Below are 8,890 nucleotides of genomic sequence, written 5' to 3'. Positions count from 1 at the left end.
ATGTATGCAATAAATTCTATATGCAATAGAAGAGATAGATGTGATGCAATAGATGATAAATGCGATGTAGCAGCTAGGAAGTGAAAGTACCTTACAGAGGCAATCGGTGATGACTCACCTTATGTTGTTGGGGATCTTCCGCTTCTTCTTGGTTCATCTACAGGTACTACTTTTCTCCCAAGCTATGGTCGCAGCTTTCCATATTCTCCAACAGGGTGACAGACTAGGTTGGGTCAGTATCCAGAACTGAGGCACATACAAGCTACCTCAACCTATGGGGCTTCCATACAGATTTCAAGCCGAGGATACACCCCTAGGTATTTAAACCAAATTTTAGTCTCAGAAATCCCAAACCTTTACATTCTAGGCCTCGGCCATTCGAACTCTAGTTCCCACCATATCAGTTGGTCTCCCAGGAACTCATCGCAAACACAGGCAGGTGGCTATACTAGACCACCGGAAGTCGTTCGAGCACGACAAACACCAAAGGAATTGCACCTCTAGAGGATTTAAGGTCTCCTAGACTAAGGGAGTGCACAAGACAGTGCGAGGCAGCGTGAATGCACAAAACAGTTCTATACAGGTGCATAAGACAGTGTGAGTGATACAAAACTAAAAAGGTGCACAAGACAGTGCGAGTGATACAAAAAAATGCAAGGTGTACAAGACAGTGCGAGTGTGATACAAAGTACACAAAACAGTGCGATGCAAGGTAAATGCACAAAATAGTGCTATACAAAGTGAATGCACAAAATGATGCGATACAAAGTGAATACACAAAATAGTGCAATACAATGCACAAACAAGTGCAAGTAAGGTGCGCAAAATAGCACGATACAATGCACAAACAAGTGCAAGTAAGATGCACAAAAAAGTGTGAGGCATGTTCTATGCAAAAGATACAAGCATTTTCTATGCAAGATGAGAGCATGTAATGAAATGCACAAAATAGTGCGATGCAAGGTGCACGAAACAGTGTGAGTATAAGTGCACAAAATAGTGCGAGTGCAATGCACAAAATGGTGCAAGTGTAAGTGCAAAAACCAGTGCGATGCAAGGTGCACAAAATAGTGCGATACAGGGTGCAGATGTATGAATGCACAAAAGAATGCACAAAAGAGTGAGATGCAAGGTGCACAAAAAAGTGCAAACTCAAGTTACACAAGACAGTGCAATACAAGGGTGGAATGCACAAGATAGTGAGATGCAGGTGTGCACAAGACAGTGCAATGAAATGCACAAACATAGTGCAATGTAAGATGAAATGCACAAACATAGTGCGATGCGCAAGATAGCACGGTTGAGATTGAAATGCACTAGACAATGCGATAAGTTTGAAATTGTGCGATAGATGCATGAAGTAAGATTATTGTGCGATAGATGCACAGAATGGGCAAATGAACAAGATTACAAATCAATACACGGACAATGCATGTTCCATGATGCTATGATGTTAATTGAAAGCATGTTCTATGCAAGCAACAAGAGCATATTCTATGCAAACTTGAAAGCATGTTCCATGCAAAATGAGAAAGCATATTCTATGTGTGATTAAAGGCATGTTCTATGCAACATTGAAAGCATATTCTATGCATGAATCATAAACGATGCAAGGCACGCGTGCAACATAAGTATATGTAAAAATGCACATTTTACGCAATAGAAGAGAATCGAATATGTGCTTTGGTGCCTCTGATTTACCTCTCGGAGGACTTTACAACATGCTTAACTCAAAAAGAATACACCCTGTTCATATTGGCGAGGGGTAACATTTGCATGCTGCTTTAATTGCCATTTTGACTTGGACGGGGTTTGAACTCAGGGTCGAGGTACACTTATATTCCAGAGCAATGGCGAGGCCTGGCGAAGGTGCATCTGGAATGCAGACTTGGAATTTGCTGAAGTTGAAACACACTCAGATGCTCCAATTTTCCCTCTTTTCTTTTGCTTTGCAGTCCGGAACCTATATAGCTTCAGATAGGTCCTGGTTTGATTGCTCTCTTGATCGAGGTTGAACCCTGCAGTTTATGAAATAAAGAATCCTATTTTGTACAAATGTTGAGAATGGCACAGCACTCTAAGCACAAAACGATTTGTTTTTGAAATTGAAATTGAGAAATGAGTTCTAAACCAGGTATTGAGCCTACGACTGACCACGGTCAAAACGACTCAACAAAGGGAAAGACAAGGTAAAAACAACACAATTGTTGACACTTATTGAAATCAAAACGACTCAAAACAAGAATCGTGACAAACCAAAACACAACACTCGGATATGCTTCAATGGTGAGAGACCTCTCGGTTCATGGGGAGCTTGTTTCTCCGGGTATTGTTTCCCACCATTTCTCATCTGTGATTATCACATCACTCTGGCACTCAATCTCTTTTTCTCTTAAAAGCCCTTTCCTCACTTTTTCTCTCAGTGCACATCTCTCTATTCTTTAATATCGCTTATTTTTTATTATCCCTCCCCTGGGTGGTTGATGGATAAATAGGAAGTTGTTGGCTCTTGCCCTTGGTATTCTAGTAGATTCTCCTTCTTCCACTCACAACTCGTGAACTTTCCCACAAACGGGTTGTGGTGTGACTGGATGTACAACAGATTTGTAACTAACATCGATTGATGATGCCCCTGGCTTAACTTGACTGAGATGAATTACAGCATGTCCCACCGGCCAGTTATACAATTGATTAGTTACACATTGCATTTTGTACGCCCCCATTCCGGGTCAGATGCCAATTTGGGTGTGATCGTCCCAAATGAGGGAACCGGATATCCAGCTCCATTTCCAGTTCGTGTTTCGCACTTGGCTTGATACCTTGCTGCTTGGAGGATGAGAGAGCTTTCAGCCCTTTGCTGTTAGCTTCAGCTGTGCCCTTTCTAGTGAGTGCATTGATAAAAGGAGAAAAGACAGAAAACCTAACTCAACTGTGCCCCTAGTTCATCATTTTGACCATTTTTTGCTTTTGGCTTTCTACTAAAACAATTTTGACCAAGATAAGAGTTAGATTAACATGCTTATTCGATTTTCTGATTTGAAATCATGCAAGTCAGGTTGTAAGCACTGAAAGTTTTCCTTTTTGGGGTCCAAGAAATGCTCCAGTTTTGGAAAAATGGAATAATTTTCGAGAGAATTAGTCAACCTCACTAAAAATCCTCAAAACTATTTTTGCAAATGGCCATTGCTCAACCAACGTGGAATCTTCTCTTGAGATGCACAATCTCATATCTGAACTTGATTCGTCTTGAAGCTGAATCTTGTAACGAAATAGGACAACCGAATTTGAACGAAGACAAGCCAATTTGCACATGGATAAGATAGCTGAGTTTGAACAAGGATAAGCCAATCAACATGGATGAGCCAAGTAGGCTGAAAATGATTGGGGCCTGACTTCAAGATGAAGTTGCCTACGTATCCCAAAGACGGGAATCAGGCCATATGTAGTTCCGAGTTAAGGTGTAATCAGGCCAAAACACTACAATTTCATAAACCTTAGCCTTTTGTTTCCTTATACACATCATGTAGAGAAATATTGATTACGGATTACAATTTACACCGAACAAAACAGATTACAAATAGTAAAGTTAGATTTCAGATTTCAAAATTCACACAGGTTTCCATAAACCAATTACACTCGCTAAGAGAGGTCATTATATGCCTAACTTCTTTTTACAGTCAATCGTACTCAATACAATCTCAATTAGTACGCAACCACATTTTATCAAACTACTCAAATGCAGTACTTTCTCAAAATCACAGATCTACACATTGTCATGGTAAGGAGGACATAACTCTAGCTTAAAGTTAGAGTATCACATATAGTATTTCCTTTATTCTTAGAAATATCCCATGCTTAGAGTTTAATCAATTCACCAATTCAATTAGAGAGATGCTAAAAAGATGACTAACAACTGACAACATACATTTTAATCTTTACATGTAAGTCGTCTTACCGACCAGTTCGAACCCTCACCACACTTCCGCTGCGCAACTTTATTGATTAAATCCCATCTGCAGATCTTACCATGTTCTGCATAGCAATCAATCACAATATATACAAGAAATGTATAACAGACATGAATAATAACCACTGCGGTTAGCGTCATTACATATACCCTTATCGTTGCTATCAATTCCTTTCATATGCACTAAGGATGTCATGCATGATGCCTAAATATTTTCTAGACATCCTAAAGCTCAATGGAGTCGTGTGTGAGATAGCAACTAGTGCTCTGATACCACTTGTCACGCCCCAAACCCGCCCCTAAAAGTTTGGGCATGACCACTTCAAAAACGGACACTTAACCTGTTTTATATCTATATATATGGGGCCTGAACGGAAGCACTAAGTATTAAAATTTGACACTGGAAACAAACTCCATCGAGCTACTACTATCATGCCAGGATCACAAACTTTTAACAAACAAATAAAATCTAAAACATACACCTGAACATCGGTTATATACATATATATATACAGACCCAGCCCTATTATTGGGCATATACAAAAACATGAGAGCTATATACATCACTCTTAGATAGACATTCAAAAAGCAAGCCAACATCTTATCAGCTTAACAAAATCAATGACTGTGTATAGTGCCTGGACACACGAAGGTTGACAAAAGAAGGCAGCGTCATGGCTAGGACTGACCATCTGATTGGTGACCTACAGAAACAGACATAACAGAGAGTGAACCGGACTCAGTGAATAGTAATACATAAATAAAACGATGCTTAATTTGAAAAATAACACAGGGCAATGCATATAAAGATGTAGAGTTCACATAGTTAGTCTGATTCTGTGCTAAGTACATAATGGCCTTAGGTTCAATCTTGCAACATAAACATGGTGGCTATAAGCCCTTGAAACATGTGGCATGAAGCCCTTATAACATATGGCACTAAGGCCCTTGAAAAGTTGGCATGAAGCCCTTGAAACAAAGAACTTGTAGCATCCTTGAACTTGTAACAGACTTAAACTTGTAACATACATAAACTTGTAACATACATAAGCTTGTAACAACATAAACTTGTAACATACACTTGAAACATACCTGAATATGCTTGAACTTGTAACATACTGGAAACATGCCTAAAACATACTTGAACATCATTCATTAATTCGAACGGAACATATCATAACTAGAGCATTTCTTGTTGTATCATGTCATTATCGTACGCTTAACAATGAGAGACTAATTCACATTCTCATGAGGGTCACACAATGATTCTAAACTTTGCACTTATAACGTAGATTCTGAATAACTTCCAATTTATAAGCATCATGGCAAAATAACTTCAATTCATATGGATGCACATAGCTACTCTTATATTTACTCAGAATCCATCATTCAAGAATGAACATAAGTTCTTTTGGATAAATGACTTACTCTACGTGCTCTATTAATCAATAGCATACACCTTTGTTTAATCATTCTTATATGTTAACATAGTTGCCTTGCCTTGTAATTAACAGAGTCCTAATGGTAACCGTTACACCATTCCCATGAGTTGACATAATTAACGTAAAGTTGACAGGACATTCCTGATAATTAGTAACGAAAAGTAAGCATATTTTCATTAGATTACAGATGACTTTATCGGTTTCACAATTTCATAGTTCGGCCCTTGGCCTGAGAGGTTTTCACATTCACAATAGCCTTTGGGTTTCATAGAGTCACAACTTATCACATCGGCCTTCGGCCCTTTGGATTCACAAGTTCACAAGTTTGGCCCTTGGCCTCATAGCTTCATAAGTCACAAGTTGGCCCTTGGTCACATAGGTTTGATCTTCACATATGGCCCTTGGTCACATAACTTCATATTTCACAAATGGCCCTTGGCCACATAGATTCATAATTCACAAATGGCCCTTGGCCACATAGATTCATAATTCACAAATGGCCCTCGGCCACATCATTTCATATTTCACAAGTTGGTGATCCATACTTCACAAATTTGAGATGCATATTTCACATATCCTTTTTGATGTTTCCATAATTTCACAATGTTCCTCATATAGCATACACCTTTGATGTTTCCATAATTTCACAATATTTACGTAGCATACATAACATACATGTCAACATAATTCTTATGACGAAGATCATAACGTCAATAACAATAATCATTAACGGTTAGAGATACATCGAAGTACTACTACTCACAGTGCTATAACGGAGTGCTCGTCCTTCTCAGGTTATGCCCTACACGTGTACACAACTTATACAGTAAGGCATTAAACACAAATTCCAGGAATACCAGAGGGTTAAGCATGTAAAACAGAGCAAACAATATTTTGCAACATGAAGTTTCAAACCTACTTCTCCAACTCAATATATATATACATATATAAGATTACTAGTCTTACAAAACACATTATGGAATCTACACACATTCATCTTCTATTCAAAGAAAGAAAGGATTTTTATGAACATTTCCATGTTCCCCAAAACTCCTTAAATTTCTAGTGTTTTCACCAAAAACCAAACATTTCCTTATCCCCATAAGAAATCCTATTAAATCATTCTCTTGGTTTAATAACTAAGCAAGCCCACAAATATTTAGTAAAATGATTTGGGATTAAACCCATTCTTGAAACCTTCACATTTTAGGTCACAAAAATTAATATCAACATAGTTAATACCATCCCACATAATCATCACAATTCAACATATCTCAAAAGGAATTCTTAAATTCCATTTCAACATTCCATAATCGAATTTATATCATCCACATTATCAATAAATCTTTTCCCCCAATTTCCCTTTTATTAAAACATAATTTACAATGCATTTAACAAAGTTCAATCGCAAAATTTAAACATAATTTTCAAACATAACCAAATTCCAATTAAACTTGAACACATCTAATTCAACCTACCACTTTCATGATTCAACTATCAATTTGGGCCAAATCATGGATTATCATCAAAAATCAACCTAGGGTTTCTAAGAAATCTACAAATTTCAAACAAAATTTTAAATCTTCTTAACCCATTACTTTTTATTTCAAATCTTCCTATTTATTAGGCACCCTAGGTCCATAACCCATAAACCATACTCTAAACCCCATAATAGAACCCCAACATACCTCAAAAATTTCGAAATTCCATTCGGTAGAAAGTGGTGATCTCCTCTTATTCTCCATCCTTGATGCAAGATCCATGGTTGATTTGTTGAGAAAAGTGGAGGAAATCAAGGTTTTGGGAGCTAGGGTTTTGGACATGGAAGAGGGAAGAAGAAGAGAGGAAAAGAAAATCTAAGAAATGACTCAAAAATCACGTTTTTGAGCTGCTGCCCCGCACATCGCCGCACGTGCGCCGCATTTCCCGCACGTGCGGTCCTACTTCCAGCACAGATATGAAAACTTCAAACAGGCGTAACTCTCTCATTCGGACTCCGTTTTAGGTCATTCTTGTGCCCAAATTGAAGCCCCGAAAATAAGCTTTCCAATGGTTCTAACCTCACATCCAAATTCCAAGTGTGAAACAAGAAAAGGGAAAAAGAGTGACGGTTGGTCGTAAACGAATTATTCAAATTAAAGTTTTTGATCCAATCTTACTTTACCATCATCTTATCATCTCAATCAATACCCCAAAATAAGGTAAGAATATTCCAAACACACTAAGAAGAACATCAAAAATGAGTCCACGTGTCTCAGTATCAAACTTAACCAGGCGACCCGCTTGAGCGCCCACTTATACGCTCGAGCGGAAAATCACCTCTCCCAGAATTTCAGTCCGCCTGCAAAATTACTAGAAACCCCAAAAGGACGCTCGAGCACCAACTACTCCGCTCGATCGGAGGGAAAAATTTTAGATTGTTTGGTAAAGGTCACCAATTCCAGTTTCAAAGACATAACCCAACGGATAGTTCTTCAATTCCAATAGCAAGCACATTAACCCCTAATTAAATAAGGATAACTTTCTATACGCACTTTGGGGTCATTACATACAAGGATTTGGAGAGCTTTGGATAAGGTCATGTAGAGGGGATTGAAGACCCTCTAGCCTCAGGGTTGGTGGCTCGAGGTTTGTGAAGTTGTGTTAAATGTATCAGTGAAGGGGTTGGCAGGTGCTGACTGGGTTTGATGATCTCTTCCGAGTGTAGAATTGGAGATGAAAGGGGCATTTCTAGTACGACATCCCTATTTCTGGCTTGCCCCTTGATTCAGAATGCTCTTATCTTGAGTGGCAAAGGTGTCGTCCACAGTCTTTGCAACAACTGCAAGCACTTGCTGTCTGTTCAATCCTTCAGCCTTCAAAGCCTTAATAGCTCACTGAAGATGTTCATAGGGACCAATGCTTGCCCCTACCTTGTTCTTTCCATTTGCCTCCACTTTGCCAAGGGATTGGCCTTCTTCCAATGTAGCCCGTCCCAAGATTGGGGAGCCTTTTGGCATGAAATTCCTGGTATGTGATGTGGTTGATGACAGAGCCAATACCCCAAAGGCTAAATTTGCCACCATTCTCTGAAGCTCTTCAATCATGCTCATTAGCTCAAAAGTAGTAGGTTCATGGGTTTGAGATGAATGGGGTTCGAGTGCATCCATCATGCACAAGTCCGTGCTTTCTGGAATGAACACCTCAGCCTTGGATAAATGAGTTGGGGTGATGTATATGTTGGGATTGTAGGTAGATGGTAGTGTATGGATTAGATTGAGGTGTGGATGAGGTACTTGGTCATTGGGGTCTTGAGGTGGAGCTATCATTTGATTGTTGATGAGATTCTGAACCTCATGACGAAGGCGATAGAAACGATCGGTGTCATGACCACACTGCTGATGATATACGCAGTATTTGGTGGGGTTATGTCTAGCAGGGAGTGGGTCAAAGTTCGGCTCGTGTCCCAAGACTGGATGTCTTGTAGGTGCCCAGATGGGCG

At 39.1% G+C, this 8,890-nt stretch overlaps 1 long non-coding RNA gene across 1 annotated transcript; it reads right to left on the bottom strand.

The window, feature by feature from the left end:
• Window positions 1–4,368: 4,368 nt before the first annotated feature.
• LOC145806069 (uncharacterized) lies at window positions 4,369–7,268 on the bottom strand. Its single transcript, XR_014348520.1, has 3 exons — window positions 7,098–7,268; window positions 6,173–6,211; window positions 4,369–4,671 (listed from the first exon to the last, which is right to left on the bottom strand). It is a non-coding gene; the product is annotated as an uncharacterized LOC145806069 (long non-coding RNA).
• Window positions 7,269–8,890: the final 1,622 nt, after the last annotated feature.

The sequence above is a fragment of the Camellia sinensis genome, chromosome 13 (assembly GCF_055761805.1).
Source record: "Camellia sinensis isolate YWXY chromosome 13, ASM5576180v1, whole genome shotgun sequence".
Taxonomy (NCBI): Eukaryota; Viridiplantae; Streptophyta; class Magnoliopsida; order Ericales; family Theaceae; genus Camellia; species Camellia sinensis.
The sequence above is the reverse complement of the archived record's forward strand: the minus strand, read 5'-3'. Positions and strand labels throughout refer to the sequence as shown.